Source organism: Panthera uncia, assembly GCF_023721935.1.
Source record: "Panthera uncia isolate 11264 chromosome B2 unlocalized genomic scaffold, Puncia_PCG_1.0 HiC_scaffold_24, whole genome shotgun sequence".
Classification (NCBI taxonomy): Eukaryota; Metazoa; Chordata; class Mammalia; order Carnivora; family Felidae; genus Panthera; species Panthera uncia.
Window position 1 is genome coordinate 34,718,766 of NW_026057580.1, and position 22,285 is coordinate 34,741,050.

General features: G+C 38.3%; 2 pseudogenes; one reads left to right on the plus strand and one right to left on the minus strand.

Moving 5' to 3' along the window:
* Positions 1-864: 864 nt before the first annotated feature.
* On the minus strand, positions 865-2,638 carry LOC125938626 (archaemetzincin-2-like; annotated as a pseudogene).
* A 9,626-nt stretch (positions 2,639-12,264) lies between these two features.
* Positions 12,265-13,203, plus strand: LOC125938628 (60S ribosomal protein L19-like; annotated as a pseudogene).
* Positions 13,204-22,285: the final 9,082 nt, after the last annotated feature.

A 22,285-nucleotide genomic window follows, 5' to 3' on the forward strand; every position in this document is an offset into this window, starting at 1 on the left:
GCATTGTGGCTCAGGGAACAAAGTCAGTCATATGTTCAGCACTGCTGGAGCTTAGTAAGAAAGCGGCTCTGCAATTTGAGGAACATTACCCTTCTTTGCTAGCAGCTTTTACTGGTGATCTCTTTAGATAGGGCAGTGTTGTCTTTAAAGAGCTAATAAGCAAGAATGGGACGGTGGTTGCTAGGGTGGAGGCTGGGTCCTGCAGGTTGGCCAGATCCTGTTGGGTCATTCTAGGCTCTGGAACTGGACTCAAACTCTGAAGTTCGGGACACAATTTTATTACTTCTCTGAGAGGTGAAGTGAGTCACAGGGTTGATACATAATACCTAGATTCATAAGACACTGATTTTCAAGCAGATATCATATTATGAATACACACAGAACTCTAAATCTTACACAATAGCAAACCTACCACAAGGTCACACTGCTTCCAGTTCTCATTGTGTTGGGCAAATCCATTTAGGAAATCAGATTAGAGATCAGAGTGCTGACTGGCCAGCATCATAACTGAACAAAGATCATACACATTATTGGGAGACATTTCCAACAATCTAGATTAGTGGAGAACCCACTTTTTTTCAGTCTGCAAACATCTCTACCTCAATGACATATATCATCCCATAAGGATGAGAAAAGTATCTTTCTGGAGACAACTGAATAAAATTTGATAATTTATTGCTTCATGATTTCCTAGTTTTAGAATTGTGTAATATAATGGACTTATTTTAACATGTCTTATCTCTGACTAGGATATTACAATATACAATAAGATACATTGATTGACTTAGCAACAGCTTTCCCTAACACCAGATTCAAATTTTGTATGTTATGTTGTATTAAAGAAACACTGTTCTTCTTCTTCTTTTTTTAACATTTATTAATTTTTGAGAGGGAAGGGGGAGGTGGGGCAGAGGAAGGGAGACAAAGGATCTGAAGCAGGCTCCCTGTCATGAGCGCAGAACCCCATGTGGGGCTTGAACCCCGACCTGAGCCGCTTAACCGACCGAGCCACCCAGGTGCCCCTAAACACTGTGGTCTTCTTAATTGGATATGGGGAGGAGGGGGTTCCTTTGTTTCTCGACAAAGAAAAAATTATAAAACCTGTCCCATTGTAAGTTACTACTGTAGTGTTGACATCATTCATCATCTGTTGATTTTTTTGTTAGATTTCAAGGGATAATTTTGTCTTTACCTCATATCTAAAATCAGAGTTTTTTGTTTTTGTTTTGTTTTGTTTTGTTTGGTAGCTAACTGCTTACTAATTATAGCTTTTACATGTACTTCTAGGGCCAGGCAATGAAAGAACTGCTTAAACATGCATCTCTGGGTAAGTAAAGAGTATTAATGATAAAAACCAAAATACGATAAGAAAGTTACTATTCCTCTTTTGCAAACTTCTGAAGCAGAAGAGAAAAACCTGAATGTACTATATTTTCATTTCTTTTTTTTAATGTGCAAGTATTTATTTTAATTACTCGTATATGAAGGTCATTATTTTTGGACAACAGCAAGGCATTTTGTTGTCCACTCTTTCCATTCCCAAAGGCATCCACAGGTTTTGGTAAATTCCCATTATCCTCGCAACTGTGTTTCATACTAACTACAGGGCTGTCAGCAGGTTCATCATCAATCCACCTCCCCAGTGCTTTGTACACTGCAACTTGCATAGTGAGATAAACGCAAAGGTTGAGGGAGCGCCAGTCAGCTCCTTCCAAATGGTTGCAGCCTTGCAATAGTCATGCGAGCCACTGGCAGTGTCAAAATCCAAATGCGTGTCCAATATCACGGGTGAAAGTCTTCTGGGACTGATGCAGCGAAACACTAGTTACTTCTGGAGTACAACTGTTATCAAAAACTAAATAGTCACTTGAAGATATTTTCTGTGGCTTGTTCACTTTGTCTTCATAGCATGAGTTATATAAATCACTGCCATACCTGGCAAAGCTGAATATCCCCATACCATCTGTCAAAGAGGCCTACCCAAAGGCAAAATTCCAGGAATCTCTTGGGTAAAGATCAATCATTGTTATTCCCACAATACAGAAGACATCTCCAGGTTTTCTCTTCTTTTAAGAACTTTGGGATGTGCCCTGAATGAATTTGTAGGTTCTGTGTGTTATCATTGACTCTAAAAGAGCTCCTCCTTACAGAGACAGGAACTGGTTCTAGGAGTTTTACTGTCAAGCCATGGAAGGATGCTTCACAGTAGCCCTTGAGCCATTTAATATATTCTTCACTGATAATTCTGGTGTTTCCTAGAGATCCAATGCACTGTATATAAATACTGTATTTCTCTAGAGAGAGTGCCTTTCTGAAAGGAGCACTGAAAAATTGCTTGAAGTCTTGGGGAGCCTCAAATGGGAGATGATCCAGTCTGATTGCAAATGCAAGGTAATAGGTCCAAAGAGATCATTGTCTGGCTTGAAGGTTTCATTCAGCAAACGCCATTTGCTAGGATCTAACTTCTAATACTGTGACACAAGTGTTGGGTTTTTTGAGATGAGAGTTGTTTTTTGTGTCTGTTCAGAGTGCCTTACTGTTTGTATAATGACAGGTCTCTTCCATTCACATCGTGTTCCTATGTAGAGCTGACATCCTTCCTTCTGAATGTGTCAAACAGCTGTTTCACCATGAGGCTTTAGGGGGAAGGCTCCCATTGAAGTTTTTGCCTTACAGAGTTGGGCATGCCTGGGCAGGTTGGGAAAGTACTCTGCAGAACACCTTCACTTGCCTCCCAGCCGGGGCCACCCCTGTATGCCTTATATTTTCATTTCTTAATTCTTTTTTTTTTGGTACGTCACTTAATTAATTATAACAAGGATTAGAGCAGTTAAAATTTAATGATTCGGGTGGGACCCATAATGATTTAACAAATGTGTAGGTTAACCAAGTGATGACACATGAGACATTTTAGAAAAGGAAAAATATGAGAAAAAGCAGATGGAAATGAGAAAAGTGTGTGTGTGTGTGTGTGTGTGTGTGTGTGTGTGTGTTGTTGAAGAGTAGGCTATAATAAGAAGTAGTCCTATTGGTGGGGGGAGTGTTCCTGTTATGAAATACCAGTAAATATGTTTGAATGGGTAAAAAATGCTACCATTTATAAAGTCCTTAGAATGCGAGGTGTCCTGCATAAGTTATCTCATTTCATTCTTAGTCAAAAACCCGTGAAGTAGGTACTACTGTTCTCATCTCCATTCTACAGATGAGGAAGCTGAAGCTCAGTGCCTAAGGTCACACAGCCAGTGAATAATGGAGTCAGGTTTGGTACCTAGAGAGATTGTCTACTGAGTCTGGGCTACTTCTGTAAGAGAATCAGGACACATATTTCAGAGTCTTAATTAGAAGAAACACGAATTCTGACTTGCCTTAAGGTGACAGAGCTCATTATAGTTCTCTGAGTGATTTGGGATGAGCTCATGAAATCAATGGGGAGAAGGGGATGCATGTGAGGACAAGTCAACAATAAAAAATCACCATTGTCTTATCTGTCCCTGCATTTTTGGATATGTAAAAAGATGAATAGCATAGATTGCCCTCACCCCAACACCACCCATTTTCCCCTCAAGCTCTTTCTGGTTTAGCTGAAGGAACTAGGCTGGGCCCCATTTGTGGGCACTTTAAGAGGTTTGGGTAATTTGGCCAGCTGGGAGGGGATTATTTTGTAAACCAGGAAAGCAAGTGAATAATACCCTCTATCTGGAGTGGATGTAATTTTTGCTTAAACATGCATCATACTCACCTTAGGGTTCATTTGAGCTGGCTATAATTCAAGCTATGCCATCTTTTTATGAACACATACCATAACCTCAAACATGTTTCTTATCTGCTAAGTATGACAGTATGCTCTGACATCTGACTTTCTCTTTTCTTAAATACTCAAACCTTGGCTTTTAATGAAATCCCACTACACTGATGGTCTTTTTGGATGATTCATGCTTTTAATTTTTCTCAAAGATTCAAATGTGCTTTAACATTGGTAGTTCCGTAAATCAATAAAATAAGTAGATAAATTAGTCCAAGCAGCAATATAATTTTTCTTTCCCGTGCAGTAGACAGAAATAGTTTACTAACTTCCTAGTCAACCCAATTCAGAAAAACATATTCTTATTAAAAAAAAAGAAAATGACATATACACTCCTTCTGTTTAGGTGCTACAGTCTCTGAAATTTTCTGTAATAATAACAATAAAATAAGCATGCTTTTGGTGTATATATATGGCCAAACCTTAAAACTCAATGAGCAGTGTTATTGCCAAGAGTAATTAACTTATTCAGATTTTGACCATATGGAATATAGTTAAAATAACTGCTTTAATGTCTGTTTTCTACAAGTTCTTTCATCTATGACATTTTGGAGGCTGTTTCTACTGATTGATTTTTTTCCTTCATTATGGGTCATATTTTCCCACTTCTTTGAATATCTTTAATTTCGATAGGATGCCAGACATGAATTTTATGTTGTTGAGGGCTGATATTTTTGTTTTCTTTTAAATATTCTTGAGCTTTACTTTGGGTTGCAGTTAAGTTACTTGGAAAGAGTTTAATCTTTTAAGATGTTCCTTTTAAGCTTAGTTAAGTGAGATCAGAGAAGCCTTTAAACGTAGGGCTGAATATTCCCCACTGCTGAAGAAATACTTTTCTGAATACCCTACATAATGCGTTTTGCATTATGAGTTTTTTTTTTCTATTCTGGCTGGCGGGAATATGAACTATTTTCAGCTCTGTGTGATCTCTGAAGATGGTTCTCCCTGATCTTTTCTGGTGGCTTTCTTTCTGCTTCAGGTGGTCTCCTTACACATAAGTGCTCATCAGCACACAGCTGAAAAGTCAAGGGAAACCCTTAGCCAATTTCCACATCTCTCTCTCTCTCTTACTCTCTCCCTCCTTCCCTCCCACCTCTCCCTCTTTCCCTTTTCCTTCTCCCCTCCCTCTCTGCAGTGCTTCTCTCTTTGTGCAACTTTTTCCTGTCCAGTATTTTGCCCTGCAAACTCTACCCACTGTGTCTTTGCAATTTCTTACCTCTGTCTCCTAGCTCAGGAAGGTTTTCAGACTCCCTGCACTGTGGCCTGGACATGCTGTGCTGGCAGTGAGCTGGAGAAATCCCATGGCTCACCTTATTCCTTTCCTATCTCTCAGAGATCACTTTCTTGTGCTATCTGTTGTTCAATGTCTAAAAGCTGTTGGTCCATATAGTTAGACTGGTCTTCTAGTTGACCAAAGATGGAGAGTAAATCTGGTCCTGGTTACCTGTCTTGGTTGGAAGCAGAAGTCCAGTTATTCAGATTTTAGATCTGCCAAAAAATAAAATAAAAATTTGAAAATTTATGGAGCCTATAGTAAATTATGAGAAACTTCATTGTGCTCAAAAGTGAATCTGGGATCATTTAGATGTCTTGTAAGCCCTGTGAGCAGAATGTGGATGTCTTCTAGATCCTCATTATGTTACTTCATCGCAAAAATCAATGTCGCAAAATTCTGTTGTACTACAAATCAAATTTTTGTAAGGAGGAATGAGCCAAACAAAACAAATAAACAAACAAAACACAATTACTTTTTTAATTTTTTTAATGTTTATTTAATTTGAGAGAGAGACAGAGACAGAGAGAGAGAGAGACAGAGTCCCAGTGGGGGGAGGGGCAGAGAGAGAGGAAGACACAGAATTGGAAGCAGGCTCCAGGCTCTGAGCTGTCAGCACAGAGCCCAACACAGGGCTTGAACTCATGATCTGGAGATCATGACCTGAGCTGAAGTCAGATGCTTAACCAACTGAGCCACCCAGGTGCCCCACAAAACACAACTATCAACTGCATTTGGGACCAAAACAGTGGTGATATGTATGTTTATATACATGCAAACATGTATGCACTTTGTTTTGAATGGTGTTATAACTGATAACTGACAATAAAAATTTGAGTATAATAGATCTTACGATTAGTTGGATTCTTGGTTAAATTAATATTAATTTGATATATCTTGTGTTATGCCTTATGTTGAAAATCTTCCTAGTATTTTATTTCTTTACCTGGTAAATAAAGAAAATTCAGTGTAATATAGTATTTCTCATATATCTATGATTCTAGTAGTAGTTCAGTATTTCAGTAGTATCTTGAACATCAGTAATCACTTTGTTCTACAAAGATGTGGCCAGTATAGTTTAACGAGAACTCAATTGTCAATACACTGATTGGATAAAAGATATTTAGCCTTTAGAAAACTGAACACAAATATATTCTCGCATGAAGCGTGGCATATAGTTAAGGGAAAGTCCCAGCAGGAAGGTCCTGGCTAGTGGGGATTTGACAACCAGGAATCCAACAGAATGCAATAGGTGATTTGCAAGTAAAGAAGAGATTTGGCAGTAAATTGAGGAGTGTTCTAGATCCAGGAAGAGTGTAATCTTTGGAAGGTATAGGTGTAAGTCATATGGGTAGACACGTGGGAATTAGAACTTTAGTCTCTAAGGAAAATGGAGGAGAGAGGGACAGGCAAGGTCCTTTTTCTTCAAGGAACTGGGAGAATGAGAGGAGGGCACCTAGATAAAAAACAAAGAGTTAATATCCAAAAAATATAAAGAACTCCTACAACTCAATAGAAAAAAATCCGATTAAAAATGGCCATGGGGTCTGGATAGACTTTTCCAAAGAAGATATGCACCTGGCCAATGGATATATGAAAAGGTGCTCAACATCAGGGGAATGTGAATCAAAACCACAATGGGTGAATCAAAACCCCACACCTGTCAGAATGGCTGTTATCAAAAAGATTGGAAAAATGGGAACCCTCATGCATTGTTGGTTTGAATGTAAATTGGTGCAGCCACTATGGAAAACATGGAGGTTCTTCAAAAAATTAAAAATAACTACCATAAGATCTAGTAATTTCATTTCTGGGTATTTAGTTGAAGGAAACAAAAACTCTAACTCAAAAAGATGTATGTACCCCCATGTTTATTGCTGCATTATTTATAATGCCAAGACATGGCAGCTAACTAAGTGTCTATCAGTGGATGAATGGTCAAAGAAGAAAAGGTGTGTGTGTGTGTGTGTGTATACAAAGAAGAAATGGTGTGTGTATATATGTGTGTGTGTGTGTGTGTATGTGTGTGTACACACATACACACACACACACACACATATATACACATGGAAAATTATTCAGCTTTAAAATAAATAATGGAATCTTGCAATCTGCAACAATGTGGGTGGATCTTGAGAGGCATTGTGCTAAGGGAAACAAGTCAGCTTGAGAAAGACAAAAATTGTATGATTTAACTTATATGTGGAAACAAACAAAAAAACCCTGGAATTCATAGATACAAAGAACAGCTTGGTGGTTGCCAGAGATGGGGGATGGGGTGTGAAATGGATGAAGGGGGTCAAAGGTACAAAATTCTGGTTATGACCTACATAAGTCCTGAGGATATACTGTGTAGCCCAGTGACTATAGTTAAGAGTACTGTAGTATATTGGGGGCATCTGGGTGGCTCAGTTGGTTAAGCATCCGACTTCAGCTCAGGTCATGATCTCATGGTTCATGGGTTCGAGCCCCACATTCAGCTCTGCACTGACAGTGCAGAGCCTGCATGAGATTCTCTCTCTCTCTCTGCCCTTCACCACCCCCCTCAAACAAACAAACTTTTAAAAAAGAGTACTGTATTATATATTTAAAAGTTGCTGAGAGTAAATTTTAAAAGGTCTCATCACAAGAAAAAAATTGCAATGATGTATGTATGGTGATGTATGTATGGTATTTGTGTGTATGATGTATGGTGATGACTTAAACATTGTGGTGATCATTTAGCAAAATATAGATACACCAAATAATATTGTTGGACATCTAAAACCAATATGACACCTGAAACTTGTATGTTAATTATATCTCAATTTTAAAAAAGAGTAAAAATTCCTAGTAATATTAGGAAGCTACTTGGGTAAAGAGATACTTACTGTAAGGCTGAGGATTTCACCCAGAACTTTGCCTAAGGCTGTGGAGCTGACCTGCTCAGTTTTGAGTAGGCTCAAATCTGAATGTGTAAATGACTTTAGACACCAATGTGAGGCTCTTCAGAGGCAGTGAGTCAAGCAGATTGTTATAATATTGGAGGATGTGCTGAATGTGTCATTCCAGACCTTTTAAATCAATTCAGTTCAACTCCATAAACATACCCTGAGAGGGTGTTGCAAAGGTGCCAGAGGTGGGTCATGCTGGGCTATTCCCTCTAACCTGCTCACAACATTCTTCTGTATTAGCTCTCCTTGTGTTTCCAGACTTTACGTCTTTCAACTACATACTCCCAGTTTTATTTCTTTTGTCGCTTGCCATCTTGCCCTTGATTACTGTTCCTGTTTAGAGTAGTCTTTTCAGGTATGTTGGGCCTCCTTCCAGGTCATAGCTTTGGAAATTCACCTCTGATCCTTTGCACATGGTAGACCTTATATACCATGCCATGAAGTGTCCCACGGGAATGACTGGTGTGTGTCCTTCAGCCGCTTGATCAGCAGTCTTTGACCCTGAATTATATCCTAGAAATGACTTATTTGAGTGAATCCCTGATATGGATCTGTTCTCTTTCATTCAGGTCAATTCTCTTACATTAAAAATCTCGTATGAGCCAGGACACAGGCCTAGCTACAAAGATGAATGAGTAAGTCTCCGTCTCCACAATTGGGAAGGTTGGAGCTTTAGGGTAAGGGACACATAGGTAGCAGATAATTATAATTTAGAGTGCGATGCTTGTTATGAAGAAATCCAAGATGTCTTTGCCAAGAAGAGGGTGGCATTTCACAAAGGAAGGAGACATTTATCCCAGCCTGAGGGTGAAGGGAAGGGTAGAAAGCATAGGATAGGGGTGAGTGATCTTGTGATTTCTTTTTCTTAACAAAATGGGTGCAGCAAAATTCTCATCAGATGAAGTTTTACCATATGATCACAAGAAGTACAATTAAGTATAAAATACTTTAAGTGGGAAATTTTCATCACACTTTCATCTTGGGGTGTGGTTAGAGCATAGTTTCAGGAATTATCAACCATTTATGGCTCTGGATATAATTTCTAGCTCTGCGGTTTAGTGACTGTATTCACCTCTCTGAACATTGGTGTCCCCATGTGTGATTATATTCTTCGAGTGTGTCAGTTATCAATTTATTGTTTCTCAGTTCTATATGCATCCTTTAATACATGCTCTGTGATAAAGGAATTCTTTTTTTTTTTTTAGCATTAAATTGGGGCCAATGTTAAATTTTCTTGACAGAGGGTACTAGAAGGACACCGAGGAGGAAGATGGTTTCTTAGGATTTCTAGTGTGGGCTGGGCAGATCTGCATTGTGAGTGTGAGGACATCTGGTGGAGCCTGCCCCAGTCACAGACCCAGAAATCCATTTCTCTGATTTTGCAGCTCTGCATGATGAAATCCTTTCTGCAGGCCTCTCAACATGGAACCCAGAGCTTTATGCAGCCTGTATGCAGCCACCAAGGGCAGAGCAATACATAATAGGTAGTGTTCCTTCAGATCTCCTGCATCCCTCACACCCTGAAGACCTCTGCCCTAGCCGGCACCAGACTCCCATTGCACACCCTGGCCAGTTGCTGAGAGCCTGCTTTCTGCCAGCACTCTGGAAGATGGTCTGCTGTTTGCCTGGCAACTCCAGACCTACTCCAGCTGGCCAAATTAGCAAACTGTTCTGCTGTCCTGTGACTAAACCACATCTTCTCCAACAAGGTCCAATCCTCCTTCAAGTTTGTCCTTCCTTGGGTACTCTCCCTCAGCTTTGGAATACTATACAGAGTTTCTTCTGATCTTACAGTTACTCTTTTATCTTAGTTTAATTATCCTTTATATTAACTTCCCCTGTTTAAACCACTGTGCTGTTTCTATCTCCTGATTGGACCCAGACTGCTACAACAGCAAGTTTATCATAAGGATTACATAAAACAACATTTGGCATATAAATGAGAGCAATTATAGCTAATCTTGTTTTTTTCTCCCTCTCTCCTTATAACACAAATTCAAAAGCGTGTTTATAAGAATGTGTGTGTGTATATGTATGTGTATTTGAGATCTGGTGTGTATGTGTGAGACTGTTTACAAAATGCTGGCTGTGTTTCTCCTTATTCAGTTTTCTACTGTCAGTTATTAACAGAAATGTAGAATTTAGATTTGGAAGGCAGCTTTAAGATCATCTAGACCAACTGCACATAAAGAAATTGAGTAACAGGAAGGCTAATGTTCTTGTTCAAGGTCACACGTTTAGTTCTGGGTGGAACCTGAATTATAAGAAGTCATATATCCTGAGGACATGTCCAGCAGTTTTCTCTATAGCTGGAATTCACTCTCCATACGAGTTTAAAATACACAGTAATCTAGATGGCTGTATGAGTTTCCTGGGGCTGCCATAGCAAATCACCACAAGCTGGGTAGTTTAAAACAACAGAAATTTATTCTCTTACAGTTCTTCAGACCATAAGTTCAAACACTGTCAGGGCTCTGCTTTCTCTGGGTGTCTAGGAGAGAATTGTTCCTTGCCTCTTCCAAATTCTGGTGGCTGTCTGCATTCTTAGACTGTGGCTGCATCACTGATTCTGTCTTCAGATTGTCTTTTCCTCTATGTATTTATTTCTTCTCTTTGTGTCTCTTATAAGTACACTTGTTATTGGATTTAAGACCCACCTGCATAATCTAAAAGTATCTTCTCAAGATCCTTAATTACATTTGCAAAGACCCTTTTTCCAAAAAAGTTAATATCATAGCTTCTAGGGTTTGGGACATAGACATATCTTTTTTTGTGGCCACCATTTAGCCATCTGCAGTATATAGTTTTAAAATAAATTTAGATTCCTGAGGTGCCATAATATATTACTCCATTAGCTCAGTTAATAAACCCAGAAATGTTTTTCCAATAGTTATTTATTCCATAGACATATTACTTACCAAAGTTATTTGCTTAGGCTTTGTAATAACAGTCATGCTATGTGAACTTCACTTGGGAAACATTTAGTCTTTTCACTATTATGCATTACAGCCAAGTGTTTCATGTCACAACAGGCTGATCCTAATGCAAACTCATGTATGAGGGGGAGTAGGCAATGATGCAATGTCATATACCCTAACTTAATATTTTCCCCATATAGTCAGGCAGGTGCTTCCTTCCACTAATATGTGAGGCTAGTTAAGATTTAGAGAATATGCTTGAATATCTGAGAGCTTGTGTGAGGTATTAGGATGTCTGAGAAGAATTGGGGTCAGGTATCACATGGACTAGTCTGTTAATATATTCTATAGATATTTAACTGCCAAATTCCTTCAATGGTTCAAACATAACCCATTATTTCTCTGTACGTGTTAAACTGACAGGCTGTACATTTCTTCCTATATTCCATAGTTTTTCCCCTTTTTCTTCCTCTTATATCACATCATATTAATCCCATTTAGGTAGAAGTGTTTTTTAATATTCATTAAATTAAATGAGGTTTATTTTGAGCATAATAATAGACACTGCTTGAGTATTAAGACTTTGTGCTCTGATTGTGAAAGAGAAAGACATGTTTCTCACATAGAAAAGTTGGTTAAAAGATATGTGTTATTTTCAGGAGAATACTTCTATTATTACTAATTAATTCTGGAATGTATATAGTTGGGAATGCAGGGAAACTACCCCTTCTCACCACGCAAACTGGATACAACTCTATAAAATTGTGTTCTCTGTTAGGTCATTTGTTCTATTTCTTACTGGTACTGGTAGTAATGAAGGGGTAAGATTTTGAAAAAAGAAATTATTGGTGGCTTCCCCATATGTTTGTGTTTATTATTTGAGGATATGTTGAGAATGATGACTTTTTCTAAGCCAATTTTGACTTTTAAGATACAAATTAAGCTGAATTGACTGAAAACCAAATTCTGATTATTGTATTTGTCAAACTAAATGTCAAAGCACAGAAAAATGTATCTTCTTTTCTTGTAACAGATAAAAACAAAAAATAAAACCAAACCATGCCTTCTAGAAAACAGAATTCCATACATGGAATATTTTTCATTTTTTTTCTTTCTGACACTTAGATGGCATTGAATATCACCAATTATTTCCATATATGTTTTCCAACAAGAAAAACCCAGAATCCCTTCTCCATGCACTTAGATTCAAAAGACCTCAATAAGGACAAAGCCATGAGTACTCGTTTTGACACACAAATGCCTTGAACATCTGCCCTCTTTCTGTCTAAAGGGCTCTCTTGAAATACAAAGCCCTTTTGCTTTCTGTTTGCCACTGTGGCTGCAGCCACGAGCATGCTCAGACTTCAGAAGAGGCTTGCTTTCAGTGTCTTCTGCTGTGACAAAATGGAGGTCTGGTTGGACCCCAATGAAACCAATGAAATCGCCAATGCCAACTCCTGTCAGCAGATCCAGAAACTGATCCAAGATGGGCTGATCATCTGGAAGACTGTGACTGCCCATTCCTGGGCTTGGTGCAAGAAAAATGCTTTGGCCCACCAGAAAGGCAGGCATATGCACATTGGTTAGAGAAAAGGTACTGCCCAGGCTCCAATGCCTGAGAAGGTAACCTGATGAAGAGGATGAGAATTCTGCATTGAAAGATACTGTGAATCTAAGTATAGATTGAGTAAACTCAATCTAATTGAAAGCTGCTTGAAAGATACTGTGAATCTAAGAAGATTGACTGTCACGTGTATCACAGTCTGTACTTGAAAATGAAGGGTAATGTGTTCACAAACAAGCAGATTCTCATGGAACACATCCACAAGCTGAAGGCAGACAAGGCTCACAAGAAGCTTCTGGCTGACCAGGCTGAGGCCTGCCTATCTAATACCTAGGAAGCATGGAAGCACAGTGAGGAGCAGCTCCAGGCCGAGGAGGAAATCATCAAGACTCTGTCGAAGGAGGAAGAGACCAAGAAATAAAACTCATTCTCTTTTGTCTCTACATAGTGGTCTCAGCAGTTACACAGATCAGTTATTCAATAAAACAAACATTTATCTGGGGAAAAAAGAAAATAGACAAAGCCCTTTTAATTCTTATGATTTCAGGGGCTCCTGGGTGGCTCAGTAAGTTAAGTGTCTGACTTCAGCTCAAGTCGTGATCTTGTGGTTCATGAGTTTGAGCCCTGTGTTGGGTTCTGTGCTGACAGCTCAGAGCCTGGAGCCTGCTTTGGATTTTGTCTTCCTCTCCCTCTGCCCCTCCCCTGCTCATTCTCTCTCTCTCTCTCTCTCTCTCTCAAAAATAAAGAAACATTAAAAAAAATTTAATTCTTATGATTTCAGATGGAAAATCCCTATCAGGATCTGTAAATACTTTTTTCCACAGGAAGATGTTGACAGACAACAGCAGTAGTAATCAGTGAAAGATTGAGTGGAACCTAGCAGGGAAAAGCTACTTATGTTTGAGAATCTGGAAGATTTCTTTGTCTTGCTATGTTCACAGTCCAATTGATGAATGGATCTCCAGGAATATGAGAAGGGGATGGGTCAGAAAATAGAGGTTCTCCAGCTTGACTAAAGGATACTATTTAGGTTTTCCAATACTGTATTCTCAGCCCCTTGCCTTTCCCTTGCCTTTGCCCCTTTTTTCCTATTCTATCCTGGCCATGATCCTTCCATAGCTCTTCTTCCACTGCACACTAGGAAAGTCTAAACATTCATTTATTTAACAAATATTAATTGGATTTAACTATGTGCTCTATACTATGTTAGATGATGGATATAGAATAATGAGTAAACAAAATGCTAGTTCACATGGAGCTTCTAATCTAGCAGTTAAGTTAGATTCTAAACTAATAGTTATGTGTTTCATGAAGTAAAGAATTTTTTTCCAGAATTTCAAAAGGCTGTTTCCTATTAGGGAAGATCTTTGGTAAGGTAGACAAGATTCCACAGCCAGGGCTGAGTATAGGAGGTAAGATATCAAGCAGAGTGGCAAAGTGGAGGGGGCAGAGCTTAAAAGGAAGCATAAAGACAGTAAAGGGACTGGGTGAAAGGAGAAATGTTATCGATGCTTAAAGTGAGAATTTTTAAAGAGATAGACAAATATCTGAAGTGGCTTTTTGGAAAGCTGGCTGCATGACAAACTATATAAATCCCCTGGGTCTTTAAATGTAAAGAAAATAAAAGTAGTTGTTTTTAAAATTCAAGTTTCTTATATTGGGATTTGCATTTGTGTTTGTGTTTCTGGGTAACAACATACGTTGAGTGCAGTAACTGAGAAAAATAGAAATTGTGGGCTAGAAGACTAGCCCACAAAAGGTAGAGTAAGAGGGCTGCCCCTTGTCCCCTCATCAACTCATCATCATCTCTCTCTACCTTTATCTCTGGAAAGTAAATGTGTAGAACTTGGTTAAGCAATTGAAGTTAAATTATTATCAGCTTAATATAGATTGTTATAACTCTTAGATGTATTATGAAAGTCTCATGGCAATCACAAAGCAAAACCTATAATAAATACAAAAGATAAAGACAAAAGAATTAAGGCTAACACTACAAAAGTAATCAATTCATAAAGAAAGACAGTAAGGGAGGAAGAAAGAAACAAAAGAACTATAAAACAATCAGAAAACAACAAAATTTCAACTGGAAGTCTTTACCTATCAATAATTACTCTAAATGTAAATGGTTTAAATTCTTCAACTAAAAGACATAAATGGCTGAATGCATTTAAAAATTCAACTATTTTCTGCCTGCAAGAGACTCACATAAGCTTTAAGGACACATATAGACTGAAAGTGAAGGGATTGAAAAAGGTATTCCATGCAAGTGGAAACCAAAAGAAAGCAAGGGTAGCTATGCCTATATCAAATAAAATTGACTTTAAGTCAAAACCTCTAACAAGAGACAAACAAGGTTATTGTATAATGATAAAGGAGTCAGTTCATCAAGAGGCTATAACAGTTTAAATATATATGCACCCAATATTAGAGCACATAAACATATTCAACAATTATTAACAAATCTGAAGGCAGAAATAGACAGCAGTGCAACAATAGTGGGGGACATCAATACCCCATTTCAACAGTGGATAGATTATCCAGATAGAAAATCAATAAAGAAATAATGGACTTGAGTGGCACCTGAGTGGCTCAGTCAGTTGAGTGTCCAACTTAGGTTCAGGTCATGATCTAACAGTTTGTGAGTTTGAGCCCCATGTCGGGCTCTGTGCTGACAGCTTGAAGACTGGAGCCTGCAGCCTGCTTCTGATTCTGTGTCTCCCTCTCTCTGCCCCTCCCCCATTTGTTCTCTGTCTGTATCTCTCTCAAAATAAATAAAATGTAAAAAAAATTTTTTTAAATAAATAATGGACTTAAACTATACTTTAGACCAAATATACCTAACAGACATATACAAAATATTCTACCCAACAAGCACCAGAATACATATTTTTCTCAAGTATACATGGAACATTCTCTATGAGAGATCATTTGTTAGGCTTTCATAAAACAGTTCTTAACAAATTTAAGAACACTAAAATCATATCAAGTGTCTTTTCTGACCACAAACTAGAAATCAATATTGGAGGAAAGCTGAAAAATTCATAAATATGTGGAAATTGAACAATATGTTTCAACTGAACAACAACTGAACAACTAATGGGTCAAAGAAGAAATAAAAATAATCTTGAGACAAATGAAAAACAACTAATGGGATGCAGCAAAAGCAGTTCTAAGAGGGGAGTTTATAGCAAAATGTACCTACATTAAAAAAAGAAGAGAGGAGGAAGCCAAGATGGCAGAACAGCATGGAAGTTTTTTGTGTGTCTCGTGTCCAAGAAATACAGCCAGACCAACACTAAACCATCCTGCACACCTAGAAAGCTGATCTGAGGATTAACACAACAATCTGCACAACCTGAACCACAGAATTCAGCAGGTACACAGCGCAGAGAGGTGAACTTGGGGAGAGAGAAGCCACAGAGGGCAGGGAGCTGCTTTTGCGGGCAGAGAGAGGACAGAGATGGAGGGAAAATATGGGAGAACACCCCCCCCCCCAAAAGCAGCTGGAGAGAGAAAGTGGAAAATTGGAAACAGCCACAGGGACTGAACTAAAAAGGGAGAAAGGATAAAAGAGAAAGGAGAGGGTTTAAATTCCATTAAGACTGTAAACAGAGGGAGCACAGAGTCTGCAACTCTGCAGCTCAATACCTGGTGGTGCTCTGGTGGGAAGGGTAAATTCCCAGGAGCAGAGTGGGCTCCAGGAGGTTCTTGGACCACACAGGGAGAAGTGGTTCCACTGCTGGAAGGACATTTGGTAGAGGCTGTGAGGCCACCTGGGCCCAGCAGACCCCAGAGAATGGCCACACTTGCTGGTGCTGGAAGAAGGTCATTAAGGGTGAAGGCTGGTGCCAGATGTGTGTTGTGATTTTCCATAATCTCTGAAACACTGCTGCTACACTATCTCACAAACTTTTCTGGGGTGGGCTGGCACCTGGCCGCAGTCTCTGGGCATTGGCAGCAGCACGGTCCCGTGAACATTCCTGGGTGCTGCTGGCATTCGGCAATTGCTTAGTAAAACCCTCTGCAGAGGGGTGGAATGGGTCAAAGCCGCAGTCCCTCAGAAGTAAGGGGCTGGGGAAAACAGCTGCATCTGAGACAAAACTCAGGAGAGAGGTACTACCTGGGACTTGGTCACAGACAGTGTAAAAGCAGGGAGTGGAGGAAAGCTGAAGACAAAGGGAGGGTGCATGATTGCTGATCAGGGAGAACAGAGTTCTGATACTAGAGACTGGGTAGCCAGGTGACACCATTTTCACTGCTTCTGTGCATGCGCATATGCACCTACAACCCCCACAACAATCCACCCCAGCAGTCTAGCAGCGCCATCTAGTGGAGAATGGAAACTTTACACTAAGCCCCACCCAACTGGGCCAACCGCACTCTTCAAGAACAGAAGTCTCACCGCCTGCTTATATGGACTATAAAGTCCTTCATAGTCTGACATCTAGGGGAAAATGAAGTAATTTCAGTCATATTTCAGTCTGCTAACATGTCCATCTATTCAATTTTCTTTCTTTTTTTTCTCTTTTTCATTTCTTTTTCTTGAATACAGAAAGAGAAAACATTCATATTTTTTTCAATTTTTATTTAAAATATTTTTCTTTAATTTTTTTACTATTTTTTTCACTTTTGTGTAAATTTTTTCAAATTCTATTTTACTTCCATCATTTTATTTTAGTCTACTTCAGTGTATTCATTTTTTCAAATTTTCAAAATATTTTATTTTTTTTTCTTTTTTCTCTTTTTCATTTCTTTTTCTTAAATATAGAAAGAGAAAAATTCGTTTTTATTTTTAATTTTTATTAAAATATTTTTCTTTAGTTTTTTCTACCATATTCTTTACTTTTGTGTAAATTTTTTTCAAATTCTATTTTACTTCCATCACTTCATTTTAGTCTACTTCAGTGTAATCATTTTTTCAAATTTTCAAACAATTTCCTCTTTCCTCCTTTTTTCTCTAATCTATCAAGCCACTTTGAAAACCCAGACCAAAACACACCTAGGATCTAGCAAAATTTATTCGATTTTGTGTGTGTGTGTGTTTACCTTTCTAATTTTAATATTTTTTAATTTTAATTTTTTAATTTTAATTTTTTCTACTTCATTAATTCCTTTTCTCCCTTCAAAATGACGAAACAAAGGACTTCACCCCAAAAGAAAGAGCAGGAAGAAATGACAGCCAGGGACTTAACCAACACGGATACAAGCAAGATGTCTGAACCAGAATTTAGAATCACGATAATAAGAATACTAGCTGGAGTCGAAAATAGATTAGAATCCCTTTCTGCGGAGATAAAAAAAGTAAAAACTAGTCAGAATGAAATTTAAAAAATGCTATAACTGAGCTGCAATCTCAAATGGATGCAACGGCGGCAAGGATGGATGAGGCAGAACAGAGAATCAGCAATATAGAGGACAAACTTATGGAGACTAATGAAGCAGAATAAAAGATGAAGATTAAGGCAAAAGAGCATGATTTAAGAATTAGAGAAATCAGTGACTCATTAAAAAAGGAACAACATCAGAATCCTAGGGGTCCCAGAAGAGGAAGAGAGGAAAAGGGGTAGAAGGGTTATGTGAGCAAATCATACTGGAAAACTTGCTTAACCTGGGGAAAGACAGAGACATCAAAATCCAGGAGGCACAGAGGACTCTCATAGGATGCAACAAAAACTGACCATAGTCAATTTCACAAAATACTCAGGCAAGGAGAGAAAAGGGAAAGGAAGTCCTTAAGGGACTTAAGGGAAAAAAAGTCCTTAACCTACAAGGGAAGACAGATCAGGTTTGCAGCAGACCCATCCACAGAAACCTGGCAGGCCAGAAAGGAGAGGCAGGATATATTCAATGTGCTGAATCAGAAAAATGTGCAGCAAAGAATTCTTTATCCATCAAAGCTGTCATTCAAAATGGAAGGAAAGATAAAAAGTCTCCCAAACAAAAATTAAAGGAGTTTGTGACCACTAAACCAGCCCTGCAAGAAATGTTAAGGGGGACTCTCTGAGAGGAGAAAAGATGAAAATATAAATACATACATACATACATACATACCAAAAGCAACAAAGACTAGGACCAGAGAACACCACCACAAACTCCAACTCTACAAGCAACATAATGGCAATAAATTCATATCTTTCCATACTCACTCTAAACGTCAATGGACTCGATGCTCCAATCAAAAGATATAGGGTAACAGAATGGATAAGAAAACAAGATCCATATATATGCTGTTTATAAGAGACCCACTTTAGACCTAAAGACACCTTCAGATTGAAAGTAAGGGGATGAAGAACCATCATGCTAATGGTGAATAAAAGAAAGCCAGAGTAGCCATACTTATATCAGGCAATCTAGACTTTAAAATAAAGACTGTATCAAGAGATGAAGAAGGGCATTATATCATAATCAAGGGGTCTATCCACCAAGAAGACTAACAATTGCAAACACTTATGCGTCAAATGTGGAAGCACCCAAATATATAAATCAATTAATCACAAACATAAAGAAACTCATCGATAGTAATACCATAATAGTAGGAGACTTCGACACCCCACTCACAGAAATGGACAGATCATCTAATCAAAAAATCAACAAGGAAACAATGGCTTTGAGAGACCATACTGGACCAGATGAACTTAACAGATACATTCAGAACATTTCATCCTAAAGCAGCGGAATATACATTCTTCTCCAGTGCACATGGAATGTTCTCCAGAATGGACCATATACTGGGACACAAATCAGCCCTAAATAAGTACAAAAAGATCGAGATCATACTGTGCATATTTTCAAACCACAACACTATGAAACTCAAAATCAACCACAAGAAAAAATTTGGAAAGGTAACAAATACTTGGAGACTGAAGAACATCCTACTAAAGAATGAATGGGCTAACCAAGCAGTTAAAGAGGAAATTAAAAAGTATATGGAAGTCAATGAAAATGATAACACCACAACCCAAAACCTCTGGGATGCAGCAAAGGGAGTCATAAGAGGAAAGTATATAGCAATCCAGGCCTTCCTAAAGAAGGAAGAAAGATCTCAGATACACAACCTAACCTTATGCCTTAAGGAGCTGGAAAAAGAACAGCAAATAAAACCCAAAACCAGCAGAAGACAGGAAATAATAAAGTTTAGAGCAGAAATTAATGCTATCAAAACCAAAAAAACAGTAGAACAGATCAATGAAACCAGAAGTTGGTTCTTTGCAGGAATTAACAAAATTGATAAAGCACTAGCCAGCTTGATCAAAAAGAAAAAGGAAAGGACCCAGATAAATAAAATCAAGAATGAAAGAGGAGAGATCACAACCAACACAGCCAAAATAAAAATAAGAGAATTTTATGAGCAATTATATGCCAATAAAATGGGCAATCTGGAAGAAACGGACTAATTCCTAGAAACATACACACTACTAAAACTGAAACAGGAAGAAATAGAAAGTTTGAACAGACCCATAACCAGTAAGGAAATGTAATTAGTAATCAAAAATCTCCCAAAAAACGAGAGTCCAGAGCCAGATGGCTTTCCAGGGGAATTCTACTAAACATTTAAGGAAGAGTGAACACATATTCTCTTGAAGCTGTTCCAAAAAAATAGAAATGGAAGGAAACTTCCAAACTCTTTCTATGAAGCCAGCATTACCTTGATTCCAAAACCAGACAGAGACCCCACTAAAAAGAAGAACTATAGACCAATTTCCCTGATGAACATGGAGGCAAAAATCCTCAACAAGATATTAGCCAACCAGATCCAACAATACAGTAAAAAAATTATTCACCATGACCAAGTGGGATTTATACCTGGGATTCAGGGCTGGTTCAGTATCTGCAAAACAATTAACGTGATTCATCACATCAATAAAAAAAGGAAAAGAACCACATGATCCTCTCAATAGATGCAGAGAAAGCATTTGACAAAATACAGCATCCTTTCTTGACAAAAACCCTCAAGAAAGTAGGGATAGAAGGATCATACCTCGAGATCATAAAAGCCATATATGAACAACCCAATGCTAATATCATCCTCAATGGGGAAAAACTGAGAGCTTTCCTCCTAAGGTCAGGAACAAGACAGGGATGTCCACTCTTGCCACTGTTATTCAACATAGTATTGGAATTCTTAGCCTCTGCAGTCAGACAACACAAAGAAATAAAAGGCATCCAAATCAGTCAGTAGGAGGTCAAACTTTCACTCTTTGCAGATGACATGATACTCTATATGGAAAACCTAAAAGATTCCACCAAAAAACTGCTAGAATTGATTCATGAATTCAGCAAAGTGGCAGGATATAAAATCAATGCACAGAAATCGGTTGCATTCCTATACACCAACAATGAAGCAACAGAGAGAGAAATCAAGGAATTGATCCCATTTACAGTTGCACAAAAAACCATAAAATACCTAGGAATAAATCTAAGCAAAGAGGTGAAAAATCTATACACTGAAAACTATAGAAAGCTTATGAAAGAAATTGAAGAAGACGCCAAAAAAATGGAAAAAGTTTCCATCCTCCTGGATAGGAAGAACAAATATTGTTAAGATGTCGATACTACCCAAAGCAATCTACATATTCAATGCAATCCCTATCAAAGTAACACCAGCATTCTTCACAGAGCTAGAACAAATAATCCTAAATTTTGTATGGAACCAGAAAAGACCCTGAATAGCCAAAGCAATCTTGAAAAAGAAAACCAAAGCAGGAGGCATCACAATGCCAGACTTCAAGGTATACTACAAAGCTGTAATCATCAAGACAGTATGGTACTGGCACAAGAACAGACAGTCAGATCAATGGTACAGAATAGAGAACCCAGAAATGGACTCACAAACGTATGGCCAACTAATCTTTGACAAAGCAGGAAAGAATATCCAATGGAATAAAGACAGTCTCTTCAGCAAGTGGTGCTGGGAAAACTGGACAGCGACATGCAGAAGAATGAACCTGGACCACTTTCTTACAGCATACACAAAAGTAAACTCAAAATGGATGAAAGACCTAAATGTAAGACAGGAAGCCTTCAAAATCCTTGAGGAGAAAGCTGGAAAAAACCTCTTTGATTTTCACTGATGCAACTTCTTACTAAACACGTCTCCAGAGGCAATGAAACAAAAGCAAAATGAACTACTGGGATCTCATCAAAATAAAAAACTTCTGCACAACAAAGGAAACAATCAGCAAAACTAAAAGGCAACCAACGGAATGGGATAAGGTATTTGCAAACAATATATCAGATAAAGGGCTAGTATCCAAAATCTATAAAGAACTTATCAAACTCAAAACTCTAAAAACAAATAATCCAGTGAAGAAATGGGCAAAAGACATGAATAGACACTTTTTCAAAGGAGACATTCAGATGGCCAACAGACACATGAAAAAATGCTCAGCATCACTCATCAGGGAAATACAAATCAAAACCACAATGAGACCCACCTTACACCTGTCAGAATGGCTAACATTAACAACTCAGGCAACAATAGATGTTGGCAAGGATGTGGAGAAAGAGGATCTCTTTTGCATTGTTGGTGTGAATGGAAGCTGGTGCAGCCACTCTGGAAAACAGTGTGGATGTTCCTCAAAAAACTAAAAATAGAACTACCCTACGACCCAGCAATTGCACCACTAGGTATTTATCCAAGGGATACAGGTATGCTGTTTCGAATGGGCACATGCACCCCAATGTTTATAGCAGCACTATCAACAATGGCCAAAGTATGGAAAGAGCCCAAATGTCCATCAATGGATGAATGGATAAAGAAGATGTGGTGTATATATATATATATATATATATATA